This window comes from Phasianus colchicus, chromosome 13 (genome assembly GCF_987193195.1).
Source record: "Phasianus colchicus chromosome 13, bPhaCol1.hap1.1, whole genome shotgun sequence".
Lineage (NCBI taxonomy): Eukaryota > Metazoa > Chordata > Aves > Galliformes > Phasianidae > Phasianus > Phasianus colchicus.
The window spans coordinates 7406906-7421147 of record NC_143448.1 but is presented as its reverse complement, the minus strand read 5'-3'; the positions used below and the strand labels follow the sequence as shown (position 1 = coordinate 7421147).

Sequence of the window (14242 nt, the reverse complement as noted above, 5' to 3'; positions counted from 1 at the left end):
CCAGTATGTTTGGTCTGGGGAGAGGTGAAAGAGACTGTAGAAAAGTGCCCCTCAGCAATGTTGTTATCCTTGCATAATATCCTTATGGACTGGTACAACTGAGCAATGCACAGCCATTTTGAAATGTGCAGGTAAATCACTTTGTTTTAAATAAGCACGAGGCACATTAAGGTTTTCTTGGTCTTTAGATAATCTACTGTAGATTCAAAAATTTGCAGATGAGAATCAAAAGTGGTTTTACAGGCAGGACTTTCCAGGTTTTCCACATAGTAATGAAATATGATACAAAGCAGCACAGTGTCAATAAATCTACGGGATAAAGGTCAGGTTTACATCGATGGACAGAGCTGGCAAATACATTTGTTCCTGCAATGTCTGTGTTTTAAATGCCAACCTCTGATGAACCCAGTGTAGAAATACACTTTAGGGTTTGATGAGATGTCAGTTTTGTTCAGTGCTGATCAAATAAGATGAATGAAAGTGAAACAAGAACAAAAATATTACTTCTGTCATTTATTTTTTATGCATTACAGGAAGTGGGTCAGTCAGGGAGATTTCTCTTAAACAAATAGCAATCACTGCACAATATCACCCATTGATCTATTTCACAGCAGGCAATAGCCTTTTTGTCAGAAAGGACATACCATTCAAATACCACAGAATACATAGAAATGCCCATGACAGGTTTGAAAAGTATCTTCCCCTCCTTTTATTACCAAGCCATCCCCTTTCACAAATCAATCCAGGCAGCAGAGGCAGGGCATTGAAAAAAAAAAAAAAAGAACTTTCAGTTCTATGGTGAAGGCAGATAGGCAGATATGCAATAAAAAAATGTAGCATAAATATTGCCTAATGTAATGGAAATGTAGTATTTGGCAAAGTATAATTTGTTCTCTGTTACATGAACCTGAAAAGATACCTGACAATTAGGCAATTGCAAAAGAGCAGCCCTAGCAATTTGAAGGCCCCGTCCTTAATCTGAGTAATGTGTCATATCATTAATTCATCATCTTTGAGAAACATTATCAAATGCTAAAGTCCACGTATCCCCCAGGACTATAAATGTTTGCCTTAAATAAAAGTACGTTTGTGGATAAACTGTTTTGAAAATGTACCACTTGCTTTTATGCTTAATTTGGTTAGGAAATTATTTTAATGCATTTAAATGCAATATCCAGCTCCTGTTTTGAGTGATTCTAAGCAGCTATTATGTGTCTAAACTGAAGCAGCTAAATTCATATATATGCACCGAAGTAAGTGGGTTGAGTTCCTAAGCATTTATGACCTGTGTGGAGGTAAATGCTCCAGTTTATCACCTGCATGTTGGCACAGCTGAAGAGCAACACAAAAATGTTCTAATAATATTTTACTGTTGAATCTGGAATGTCTGGTTTGTATCCATTATTTATTCAAATAACTAAATTACTTCAATTTGCTTGACAAGATATCTTTACTGATCCTAAAATTCATGGATTATCGTGTTCAGAAGATGTGTATTTCAGTGCAGTGACATCTGTAAATAGAACTGATTAGATTAAATTCAAAAGACATTTGTCTACTGCGTTGGCATGTTATTTGTGGAGGTCAAATAAACTAAATCATAATGAATGCCCTGAAATCAAGTAAGCATTCATCTAATAATGAAGTGAGATGTGTGAGAAACCTCTTAGCTCTAGCTGAAGTCTGGGTTTATAGGCAGCCTATAATCTTGAGTATCGTGTTTCTTTTTAGAGATAAGAATAAACCTCCTCTTCAAAAATGCAGAGGAAAATTACAGCACTTGTGAAAGGGAAAATTTGGTTATAAGAGCAAAATAAACAGAAGAGAAAGACCTACATCCATATGGCTGATTCATTCCTGCTGAGTCCACTTGTTGGATTAGTTGCAAATATTTAAGCATTTACCATTCAATATAAAAACACTACAGAGCTTAACCATTATAACCACCGTACCACTCACTATTTGGAATTACCTGTGTTACCCTTGCAATGACAAGAAATGCCAATAAAAGATAATACAGAATTTGAAGCTTCAAATTTATTGTTTATATTGTAAAATGTATTCATTTTTTTTAAACAAAGAAACAAAACACGGTGTATATATAATACCACTTAAGTTCTCAATAGATATCCAGTTCTTCAGAGTTGTTTTAGAATTGAGGAGAATTTAAAGGCCAGGGAAAGCAGAGAATGATTCTTGTAGCATGACAAATCTGGAGTTTTTGTGGAAATGACTTATGTGATCTTTTCTCCTTTGTAATATTGGGTCTGGGTAATTTTGTAATAATTGTAATACTGGATTTTAGCTTTACTTTCCATTAGGAATTCTCTTACGTGATGCTGTATTCTGTGTTTACTTATGTGATATAGCAGCACATAGTTGAATCTGTCAATATGTATTATTATACACCTGTGCATTTATCAGCACCACAAAAATGAGACAAAATGGGGGATTTTTTAAAAGGTTAGACATTATACTCAAAAGAATTAGTGTGAAAATTTCTGTTTTGTATAGGAGGACTGAGATTTTTTTCCATTTCTTAAACCTTTCAACTACTAGTCTGTTAGTACTCCACCATTCACCTGATAGTGATCTTGCATCACACCTCTCGTTTGACACATTAGTGTTGAGGTTGGGTGTCAGGACCCAGGACACGTCCCTTCCACATGGTGGCTTAGGTGCCAGGGGCTGGGAGCCTGCTGTAGTTATGTCCAATAAACAAAAATCATGAAACTATGACAAGTTAACAGTACCACTGTGTCTGCAAGGAGAGCCAACTGAGCAGTGCTCCTGAGGGTCATCCTGGCTGAGCTATGGGGCAGACGTGCCTGTGTCCTGCCCTGGTCCAAACTCTGTTCGAGAGGCTTGATTCTCAGATTACTCTATCTAGTGATCTGAACTCTGGGCTAAGCCTGGTTCCCGTTCCACATCTGCTCTGCTTGTCTTGCTCAGGAATGGTGGGACTGCCCTTTCATCTGTGAAGCCTCTGCTGCTGCCTGCCTTGTTTTCTTAGCGGGTCTCTGGCTCTGCTCAGCACTTGAAGTAGTGCATAAATCACTTTGTCAGCCCAACTAGGGAAGAAAAGAGGAATTATCTCCAAAACTGGAAGTGAAATGGGCAAAGCAAACCCAAAGTAGGCGTTAGAGCTCCCTGTAAGTTATCACTGATCCAAAAGAACTTGCTTTTTGTAGGCCTCTTCTTTTGACAAACCTATGAATGTCTTACCTAGTTACCAGATAAGTTTCTTTCCAGGGGAAGGAAAATAGTATCCTGTTGCTCTTTTGTGAGATACAACTCTTTTGATAAACAGGAACCATTCATATTGCACATAAATAGCTCACAAGTTTAACTATACATAATTTCAGAAGAACTTTTCAGCAGCTGCAGGCTTTATGGAAGTCTTCCAGATGCATATCAGAAACCCTAATGCAATATCCTTCATGTGAAAGGAGAATCAGCTACAGTTTCCTTCTCTGAACTGTCCGCTAACTTATTTTCCTCCCTCAAATGTCTGTCAGATCGTTGCTCTGTCTAAAGCACTTTCTTTTCCATTATTAACATAAATAATTGACCTTTTTAATAATGACAGCGAATAGAGAAGAAGTGTGGAGGGAACTCTGTATATCCACGCAGTGGGGTTCTGGCTGTGTCCTCATTTATCCTTGCAGATGAAGTAGTTAAGAATGTTCAGGGACGATGAACTTAGTGGCTGTGTTTAGGGCATATTTGTATTATTTTCTGTTTTGACAACAGCAAATACTTGGTTAAACTATCCCATCGAATTTTTCTATCCCCAACAAATAATTTGACTCATGTTTGTTGACTAAGCAGTTGTTCTTACGTATTGTTTCCAGTTGCACTTAATAAATGACTTTAATTTGCAGCACACTGCTTGGCTATATCTCTACAACCCTGTGCAATAATTTGTATATTTCTTCTCAATAGTTTGTTGTTTGTAATTGTCATTTTTGTAGGTAACTTCTTGATAATTCTTGATAATTTTTCCCTTACTTTTCAATAGTAAAGCTTTTGGTACTTTTAATTCAAATTATACAAGGTACTTATTTTACATCTCTTTCTAATCTGGTTAACAAACAGTACTATTCTTACTTTTCCTTTGGGAAACAAAGAAAAAGCACCACAAAAACGTATTTCTTTACATAAATGCAAACAAGGCCATTTAATTAGGTTTGGTAGCGTAGCTGATGAATGGTCTCTATATACTATAAATGGAGTATATATGTCATGTATATATACACTTTAATTAGAACTTTACAGCATCTTAATATGTCTGTATAAAGAAAAGCTTTAGTTCCAAAAAGCTGCTGCTTAATCAAATTTTACAGGGGTTTTTAGTATTCTAAGTTCTGCAGAACTGTAACTTCACACAGGAGAAAATTGTTGTGTGAAGAAAATTATTTACTAGATGGCTATATGAAAACACACATGAAGGAGTGGTAGGTGCCTAAATATTTTTTTAAATCTGCCCTGAAGTCTAATTCACGATGGATTGCTCGGTGTCTGAAATGAAATATCTGTTGATGGGATAGGGAGGAAAACTTTGAGAAGATAGTATAGGTGTTTTGCGTTTTTTGGTACTGGTGATTTCTGCTTGTCAGGGTCTAAAAAGGTGTTAGAAAAGGATTCTAATCTCTATGATGCTCTTCTAAGAATAGACTTTGACTTTGCAATCTCATTATAACACAAAAACAACCCAGCTGCGTCAATGGGTATATAACTTAAATATAAAACATTTATTGATTTTTTTTTGAAAATAAGTCAATCCTGCCAACTGTTCATATCATTTTCTTGAACCTAATTTTCCATCTCTCACTGTTGTGCAATTTTGCATCACTTTTAAGATGAAATAATGCATCTAAAAGCTGCTTCAACCTTCATTAGCTGATGAAAAGCTTTTTTAATTTGTTTTCATGGGTGTTTTTTTTTTAAGACAATATTCTGTATTAAATGTTTTCTAACTGTCCATTTCCATTTCCAGTGTTTTATGTTTATCACATAAATACTGTTACACCTAGGCATAATATGTCTGCTGGATTGAATCACAGTGAGATACAAGAAACAAGGCAAAATTCTTATTCAGGAATTATTATTTTAGCTTTTTTCCAGTGTTGTCACATCACTTCAAACTAGGTTAGTGACACGAAGATGGGGAAAGGAAAGCTCAGTCTGTGTCTGCTTACTCTACTCACTCCACTGAAAGTGCTCTCCTAGCAATGAGGGTATTCTGTCTGGTCAGTTCATCAGAAGTAGCTGAGTCAAGTATCATAAAACAGCTGACCTAAATCTATTTGCAAGTAGCTCAGGCACATCATACCCATTGTTTAATGGTTACAGGTTTATTGCAGCAATAGAATACTATAAAGCTTTATCTTGTCAATACTAAAACACTATTGCTTCTTTAAACAAGCCTTTCTAGAGATTATCCAACTACAAGGGCAGTTCTGAAAGTAATGCCTCCTATTTTATTATATCAGAACATCAGAGGCAGATGTTAGTGATAAGGCAGTAGAGGTTGAAACTTCCCACCAGTACTGCATTGCATTTTGTTGCTGTGTGAGATGGCAGCCGAGGGGCAGTCTGACAGAATGGCGTCTGACATGGGAGTACCTATGAAGCAAAGGTTTGTGTCATTGACTTCCTCCATGTGGAAAAAATGGCACCCACTGACATTCATCAATGCTTGCTGAATGTTTGTAGAGACCAAACATTGAATGTGAGCACAGTGAGACAGTGGGTGCTGTGTTTCAGTAGTGGCGACAGCAACAGTGGGTCACCTTCTCTGGTGCAAATCTTTATAAGTGCAGCATGAAGGCTCTTGTTCATTGCTAGCAAAAATGCATAGTTAATGGTGGTGACTATGTTGAAAAAATAGTGTTTTGTAGCTGAGAATGTGTTGTATTAAACAGTGTTGTTCTGTTCTTTGTATCTGCAGTAGTTTCCCTAAAAATAGGAGGCATAACTTTTGGAGCAACATACGTACTGTGTGTTTTGAATTGAAAATGAAGGCGTCCAAGCTTCACTGAAATTTTACTGAATTACTATTAGAACAGATACAGCTGATGCCAGTATTAATTTCTGAGCACTGCTGATGCTAAAGAGGGGCAAGAGCTTAGTGTTAAGTTGCTACGGTAACCCTCATAGGCATAGCTGAGAATGTAGGCAGTGAGGAACTGGATCAAGAAAGAAGATGATTCTCAAAGTGATTCTGATTATCAGGGACGGAAATGAAGTCCAAAGAAAAAAACTAAATAAACTTGGAATTGAACATATGAAATCAAGAGAGCAGGATAGAATTAGAAGTAATATTTCAGGAGAGATGTCTGAAGAATATTATTGATAGGAGATTTTGCACTGCCAGCCAAGGTTATTAAATCAGAAACTAGAGAAGTCCTGAGAGAAGACAAGCATGTGATTCATGCGAGGAAAAATACTTTGAAGGGCATAAAACATTGTTAAATAATATTCATTGTGCAGGTGAAAGAAAATCATCTCCATGAAAATCTGAAGTAACATCTCCCACTGAAAGTGTCAAAAATAATCCTTTCAGATATGAATGATATGCTTGCAGAACTCAGAATGAATTTGGATGCAGGGTGAGAAACTGGACAGTGACCTAGCAATTGTGTGAGATTGACACAGTACAAAAGAAAGGTGGCTGGAAGGAATGTAAGAATTACTGAACAATTTCTTTAGTGTTGCATGTCAGCATGAGGTAAGCCACTCTGGAAAGGATTTAAAAGAAAATGAACTGAATAGGTAGAGCTCTGAAAGGGTAGCTTGAATGGCTAACCACATGACCACGATTAAAGCACTGTGAGAATTTGGACAACAGCCTCGCTGATCTCAGAGATGCTCAGTTTGGGAGGAAAAATTAAGTGTGAGTTTATGAAGAAGGCAGTGAAGATGAGACACTGTCAGAAACAGGGATTAAGGAGTAGTTTAATTATCACAATCAGAAACCATCAGTGAATCTACAGGAGTGAATTGCAGAGTAAATATGAGGTGATTTGGAAAAATGTGAAATTACTATCTGGTGCTGTGCTGAGGGTAGGTGATTCTTCATTAGACCAAGTGAAGGAGATTTAGAGAAGGGAAAAGAAAAGGGAAAAATGAATTAGTTTTTCTTGGGAAAAGAATCATTAAAGAATCAAATAAAGATCATTAAATCAATAAAGATCATTAAAGATGATGATGATGATATTCATGGATTAATTCTTAGCAACAGTCCAACACAAAAGAGCTCTCTGAAAAAACTACTGTGATACGTACATCATATGTTGTATACCAAATAGTTTTATTCCTGGTTGGAATGTATGTAGTTTCCAAAGGGAGAATTTTTGGCAAGTACGGTGGAAACAGTGGACCTAGCTTTGCCTGAAAAGTCGTTACATTTTGTATAAGATTTCTGCTACTACTCTTGAATGCCTATTTTAATTTCTTTTAGTATGAAACGAAAGGAATCATGTTTCAAATGCAATTTATCAAAAGCATTTAAACAGTGCGGTTCAATCAAAATTGCTTCAACTATCTATAAATGAGAAATATGTGTACATTTTGCATGCTGTTAAAAACACATTTGTGGTAAACGCCCAATCTGTCTGTCATATCTGTTTTGCTTGTATAAACCAATAATCTTGGTGAGAGTGGGAGCTCTGCAACTCTTCATCTTGTTCACTTCGTGTTTTTGACTCTTTGCTATGAATTTATTTTTCACTTTTAAATTGTGTGCTTATCAAAGAAAATCTTGGCTTTATGTGTTTGTGTTGGCTGTGCAGCTGTTGCCAGAGATGCAAATTGTAGGAAAGATTCAAAAATGTATTTGACCTGAAAACTCTAGTTATCTAGAACTACTTGAACATAGTTGTACGGATATATATGCCTGCATGCTTCAGGGAAAAACGTTTATTTTGTGCAGAGGGAACATTCATAAAATCTGGTAGATGAAATCGTTACCCAAGAAATTAGTGATGAGTTCTGTGTTGCTTTCAAACAGACCTGTGCTTGAACGCATAGAGCAAGCTAGTGTTTCTGCCAATTTTGCAAATCTTCTGCTAATGTGGGTGGTGGTTTTGTTTTGTTTTCCAGTGGAATCTGAGGTATCCATATTATAGGTTAAAATGGTAGAGGTCGATTTTGTTGATGGTTGGAGGAGCAATAGTACCATTAACATTGCTTGGTTGCTTCCTTTGGAGTTTCATTTCAGTCAATGGTAGCATAAATGAAAAAAAATATTTCAAGATTACTGAATTCTCTTCTAGCCTAAGCAGGCATTCTAAATTTTGTTTCAATAGGTAAATATTTTTGAAAGGCCAAGGGGAAAACATGAACATATGCTCTTGAAAAGCACACATGTTTTAGGAGCTGTTGTCCCAGTAACTTGCACTGAAATGCAATCCTATAAGTGCATATATTCTTTCTCAAAATGGAATTTTGGTGATTTCTGAAAAGCTTCCCTATTGATTTTCTTCAGTGTCAATGGAATTGATGAACAAAAGCTTTGTTGTGTTGGAAGAGATTATTTTAGCAGCTTCCACATTTAGCTACGTGTTTAGAAAAATGCAGTTAATTTTCTATTTACCAAAACAGAAGCAGTTGATATGACAAGATACTGAAACAGAATGTATTATATCTCCTTGCAGATTGCACTTTTGCATTAATGAACTGTCAGAAAACCCGAGAGAATACAACCAAAGAGGTATTTATTCTTCTGCCTATATGGTTCAATTAAATATCCCACTAATTAATTCAGAATTACTTTACCACTGTAAATAGTTCTCGTGAAGCATTTACATCATTGTCCCTCTAACGCAGCAAACAAGGTAAAAATGGCAACTTCTTGGTCTGTATGTTATCTGGTACATAGGAAAATAGGTCTCCATTTCTGATAGTTTACTGCATTTCTAAAATCAAGCACATAATCCAATCCCACTAAGATCCATTTAAATTTTATAGAATCATCATGGAATTGTTTGAGTTGAGTTGAGGAAGAATGCTTTAAAAGTTTTCTAGTTCAACTACTCTATGATGAATAGGAACACCTACAGCTCGACTGGATTTCTCAGAGCCCATTCCAGCTTGGCCTTTTATATGTCCAGGGATGGGACATCCACCACCAATCTGGCAACGTTCCCCCAGTGGTCCAGTGGTTTACTGCTGTAAATTTGATATATCATCTGTGAAATCAGGTAGAACAGACTGTATCAACAAAATCAAGCTTAATTCCAAAAGTGTATATGAATATGGGACATAATTGTCTCCTGCGTTGCCTCTCATGACTACTTGCAAAATTGTTTGTTTTTCCTTAATATTAAAAATCTGGCTGTATGTCACCTTGCAATTGCACAACTCTGCTTTCAAGGTTCTGAAACTTGATTTCTGTTCTGTATTGGAATACCAAACTTTTGGGACTTATTTATAAGGCAGAACCTCACTGATTATTCTAACACTGAAAGTTGAATTTGTCTTTTCTCAAAAAAATTAGAAAAAAACCCTAATCACTAAAAGAATTCCAGTCGGGCAACCCCTAGTTGCATGAGCAGCAGGAAGCTTCAGCCATTGTTAGAACTAGACTTTTAGAAAATGCTTCTTTTGCTAGAGTTTTGGATTGTTAATATATGTCTTTACAGTTAGCAGATTTTGTTACTGTTTTGTTGCTTGTTTGTTGTTTTAGTTTGGTTTCTGAGTGGATGCAGATGAGCCAAAATACAGTAAGAAATCTTTTCCTTTACAATTTCAATCCTAGTCTTGAAAATGCCGTATTTATGATTTATATTATAAATTTCATGCACACTGTGCAGTTTAGCACTCTATTTTTAAGCGTATTTTCCCTGACTTCCACTAATAACTCACATTTCATTTGTCTTCTTTTTAGAGGATTGCAAAAAATGTGTTTTAACCAGACTCTGAAGCCCCAGGCCCATAAATACTGAGAACTTTTCAGGAGGCTAATTCCTTCATTTCTCCCATGCCATAATTGCTTATCTCATTAAGAGATTGCTCCATTAAATTTATATTTGTATTTTTTATATCTTATATTTGAAAACATGAATGCATAATGTCTCCCTGGGACTCTGCACCATTATGATGAAAGATACAAATGCAGTCTAAGACAGACATGTTTAATTAGTGAGCAAACTTGACATTTTCAGTGTTTAGGCTAGACAGACAAAAAGCCAAGAGCAAATTAGCATGATTTTTTCCTTAATTTTATTTTTTAGATTGTAGACAGAAAATAATTTATTGAACTGAAATGAAAATGAAACTTCTCTACATATGTAGTGGATAAAAGACTGTAAGAATTAGGACTTGGTATTTAATCACAAATCCGAATATTCCAAATACTTATATCATTTTTGAATGACATCTCAAATGCTGTAGGCAGCAGTGGCAGACCCACATCTTTGATAATAAAAAATATTAAATCATCTCCTTTTGAAACTCAGAATGACCTTCTGAGATCTATTTTTTTTACTCTTAATAAAAATTGTTGCACGTATTATTGGAGGCATTTTGTGCTCCTAAGACTGTCTAAAGAGATACTTCTGGAGGTAGTTTCAAGCTTACAAAAACAGGTAGATACAACTCAGTTTCAGAATTGTTTTGCTCCTAGATAATAGCAAAATAAGGATGAGGTACTCAGAAATGACTAGCTTGCCTTACGTATGTCAGATTTCAGAGTTACGTAACATTTAAAGTGTTGAGCTCTAAGACTCAAGCCACTCATTTTACTTCAGGTGAGAGCAGAGACTTTTACACATACTATAAATACTTAAGACCACCTTTATTCTGATGAATCCTTAATACATTTTATGTATCAAGATTTTCTTATTTTGATCCTCCTGATTCTTTTCAACCATAAAATACTACTCAAAAATGTCCTTTACATATTTATAGGACAAAATATGGGATGTATAGCACAAGTGGACAAATGCAACCTAGTTTAACTGGGGGAAGATAATGACAGAAAGGGTCTGCTGTTCTTTAACTGCTGATGTCATAAAACACACAGGGCTAATCATGGGCAGGAGGCAACAGCTCCTCAGTCTTCCAGGAAATCCGTTCTGGGAACAAGTAAAATGTCCTAACACTTGCAATTAAAGATCAGCCATCACAAAAATTCACAAATGTACAACAAAATAGCATTTGTCTTAATTGTTTCAAATTGTGTATTTGTCTGTGCATGTGTGTACTGGGTGGCAGAGGAGGACAAATGACATTTTCGCTCATTTAATTTATTTTATTAAGTTCATTTAAGTTAATTGGGACTATCTTTTTTGTTAACTTTGAAACTTTCACACCCAGCTTCACATTTGTCTACTATAAATAAAACTATTAAGAATCTTGACTTTTTTTTTCTTTTCATTGACCACTTCTAAAAAAAATTTATTCCAATCTGAATTAACGGAAAAACTATAAATAGAAAATATTATTTTTAGGTTCTAAGAAATTCTTAAAAGCTCTAAATGCACATGTGGATTTTTTTTCATTTGGAGTGGCAAAAGCTGATCTTGGCTATGTGCTGTGTGGCTTGTAAAATTAACTCACTGCTCCATGTGTGATATTCAGTGGATTTAACTCTGCAATGCTTTGGAAAGTCTTCTGGTGAGGTCTAAAGTCAGTATAAAGCATTGACTTGACATTTAAAAACCTGCCAAAATAGAAAATGTAATGTGGAAAATCATCACATTTGTAGCAGTGGTATATTATTTATTCAATAAAGATGGCACATAGTGTTACACCATGGCATAAATCAATGAGATATTGGTTGAGCATTTCATAAAGAACTACCTCTAAGCTAATACACTTTTACAGTGATATTGTTTTATCTAAGACTTATACCAGTTGGTTGATACCAAAGAAAAGAGGCAACCCCCATATATTAAGAAAGACACAGTGATACTGTTGGTAGCTTCTCTGTTCTTCTCAGAAGTTTCACATCAGGACAGTTCTGAAATAAGAGCCAGTGTTTTGATCTCTGCTTCCAGGACATTTGTTTGAATCTGATCAGCTGATCAGTTAGTTGTATGTGGTCTTTAGCATCTAAACATTGATTAGAGGCAGTGTGTTAACTTCATTTTGTATTTATTGAAGTCTGGTGATTGTCAAGTCAAATCATCAGAATTCAATCAGGGTATTTGTTCTGACTTGGACATTATTTATTGGCTACTGGTGGTGAAGTTCAGAGTCAAATGGATAGAAAGATTGCCTTTGTCATTTGTGGTAACAAATTAATGGAAGGCTCTGTAATGTTAGCCCTGTTTTTCCTAATTTACCATATTAAGATTTGCTTATATATTTGTTGCCAAAACTGTCCAAATACACACAATAGACACTTAAAATTAAAGCAAGTGTGATCTTTTGTCACTTGTTTGCTTTACCACCTCTCTTTCCATTTTTAGTCTTTCATTGTGGTTCTAATGGTCATCAGATCTTTACAGAATTAAAGGCCTTGTGCCTTGGAATTAATTTATACCAGCCTAAAGTGTTACAGAATCAGATCAGTAGTATTTTATACTTCAGTATTGTATAACAGTGTCATATAAGAGGGCAAACCATTTAGGCTGGCAGATTGAATGTGCATCTCCTGCTACTAATTCTGTACAATATTCCTCAGCAGATCATTAAGGCTCGTGGTCAGTTTTTGGGTTCTGTTGCTGCAGACATTTTTTTGTCAACTGGCAATAGAATTTTCATTCTTTGAAAATCTGTTATACTTAGATGGGTAATGAGTGATTCTGTAGGAAGAAGCAGGAATTTTTCAATTTCACAAACATTTTTAATATGGGGCTGGAGAATGAAAGAGAAGAACCTGCAGAACCTGGGAGTTAGGGCCCTTAGGATTTAGTGAAGGCCAACTTTCTCATCTGTGAAGTTGTTTTTCATTACATCTGACATTTTTTGAGGGTGAGTTTTGTTACAGACTATTAGCCTATGGCACTGGGCTGGGAAGATGAGACTTCACAGAGATGCAGTACAAATAAAAAAAAAAAAAAGAGTGAACAATTGAAATTACAGGGTTATTGGTATCTTGTTGTCAAGGTAGCTTGAGGTTGGTTTTGCACAGAGAGGAATTCAGCTTGCTTTTGAGTGTGATACTGAGAAATGAATTCCGCATCCATTGTGCCCCAACACTAATTATGAAACTTTCTAAAAAACAAAGAACAATACTGAACCAATTCTTTTTAGCTTTCATTGTTTAACTCTTGTCATGCCTTTATGGAACCAGTCTGTTGATAAAATTGAAGGTTTTCAATGTAATTGATTACAGTAAGTATCTGTTCTGTCCTGGATTATGTACCTCATCCCGTTCACCTCAGCCCAGTGATCCAGCTTATCTAGATAACTTTGGATGTAACTTTGGATATTTAAGAGTCATGTTCCAGATTTCACTGCCGTTTACTTCGAAGGGAGTGAGCCCGTGTCAGCAAGGAATTAATAATTGCCTGCGTGGCTTCTAGGTAGATAATCAAGTAACAATCATGTTGAAGTCATCATTACCGATATATTAAATAAAGGAGGGTCCAAGAAAGGATATTTCTAGAATAATTTAAGGAGAAACCTCTGAGCAACCTAAAGATATCTTGGTTCAACCTTCCTCAATAAGTGCAAGGCATTAAGCCACTGAGTAGATGTTTGCTGCCTGAAGGATGTTTATAGACAGTTGGCACAAGAAAGATTTCAAAATTATCTTGCCAAATATTGTCTGGAAGAAAAAAGTATGTGGTCCAACATATATTCAAGGTATTACGATTAGGCAGGAATATAAAAAAGGGAACAAATGGCTTTGTAGCAGTTTGCATCAAAGGACTGTAAGTTTAGTATGAGTTATCAAAAGTATTGCCATGAAATGTATCAACAGATGAATAACCAGTGCTGTTTACCTGCTGTACTGTGACTAGTTTTAGTTCCTGAGTGTTAAATAAAAAAGTTCGGATCACTAGAAGAACTTTTACATGTTTAAATCTTATTGTTCTGTCTTGGATAGTCATTACTTTTAGTTGCATTTTCTGGATCTCTGATTTGTCTTCTGAAGAAATGGCTGTAAAAGAAAGGAAATAATTTATTTTCTATATCAATGGTAATTCAGAAAGCGGTATTATCTTTGTATTGCAGCGAGGACATTCAGATCAGTTGCTGGAAAAACCTTTTAAAGGTAATAATAGTGGTGCATTGCAATAGTCTGCCTGGGGAGGTTTTGGAATCCTCATAGTTGGAAGTTTTT

At 35.6% G+C, this 14242-nt stretch overlaps 1 protein-coding gene across 2 annotated transcripts in view; it reads left to right on the top strand.

Moving 5' to 3' along the window:
• Window positions 1-14242, top strand: part of LOC116243885 (uncharacterized) — a 211591-nt gene that overhangs the window by 143204 nt on the left and 54145 nt on the right. For both annotated transcript variants that reach the window (XM_090149955.1, XM_090149956.1), the window contains 2 exons: window positions 8661-8716; window positions 9692-9728. The gene's annotated coding sequence lies outside the window, so the exon portion shown is untranslated. The remainder of the gene's footprint in view (window positions 1-8660; window positions 8717-9691; window positions 9729-14242) is intronic.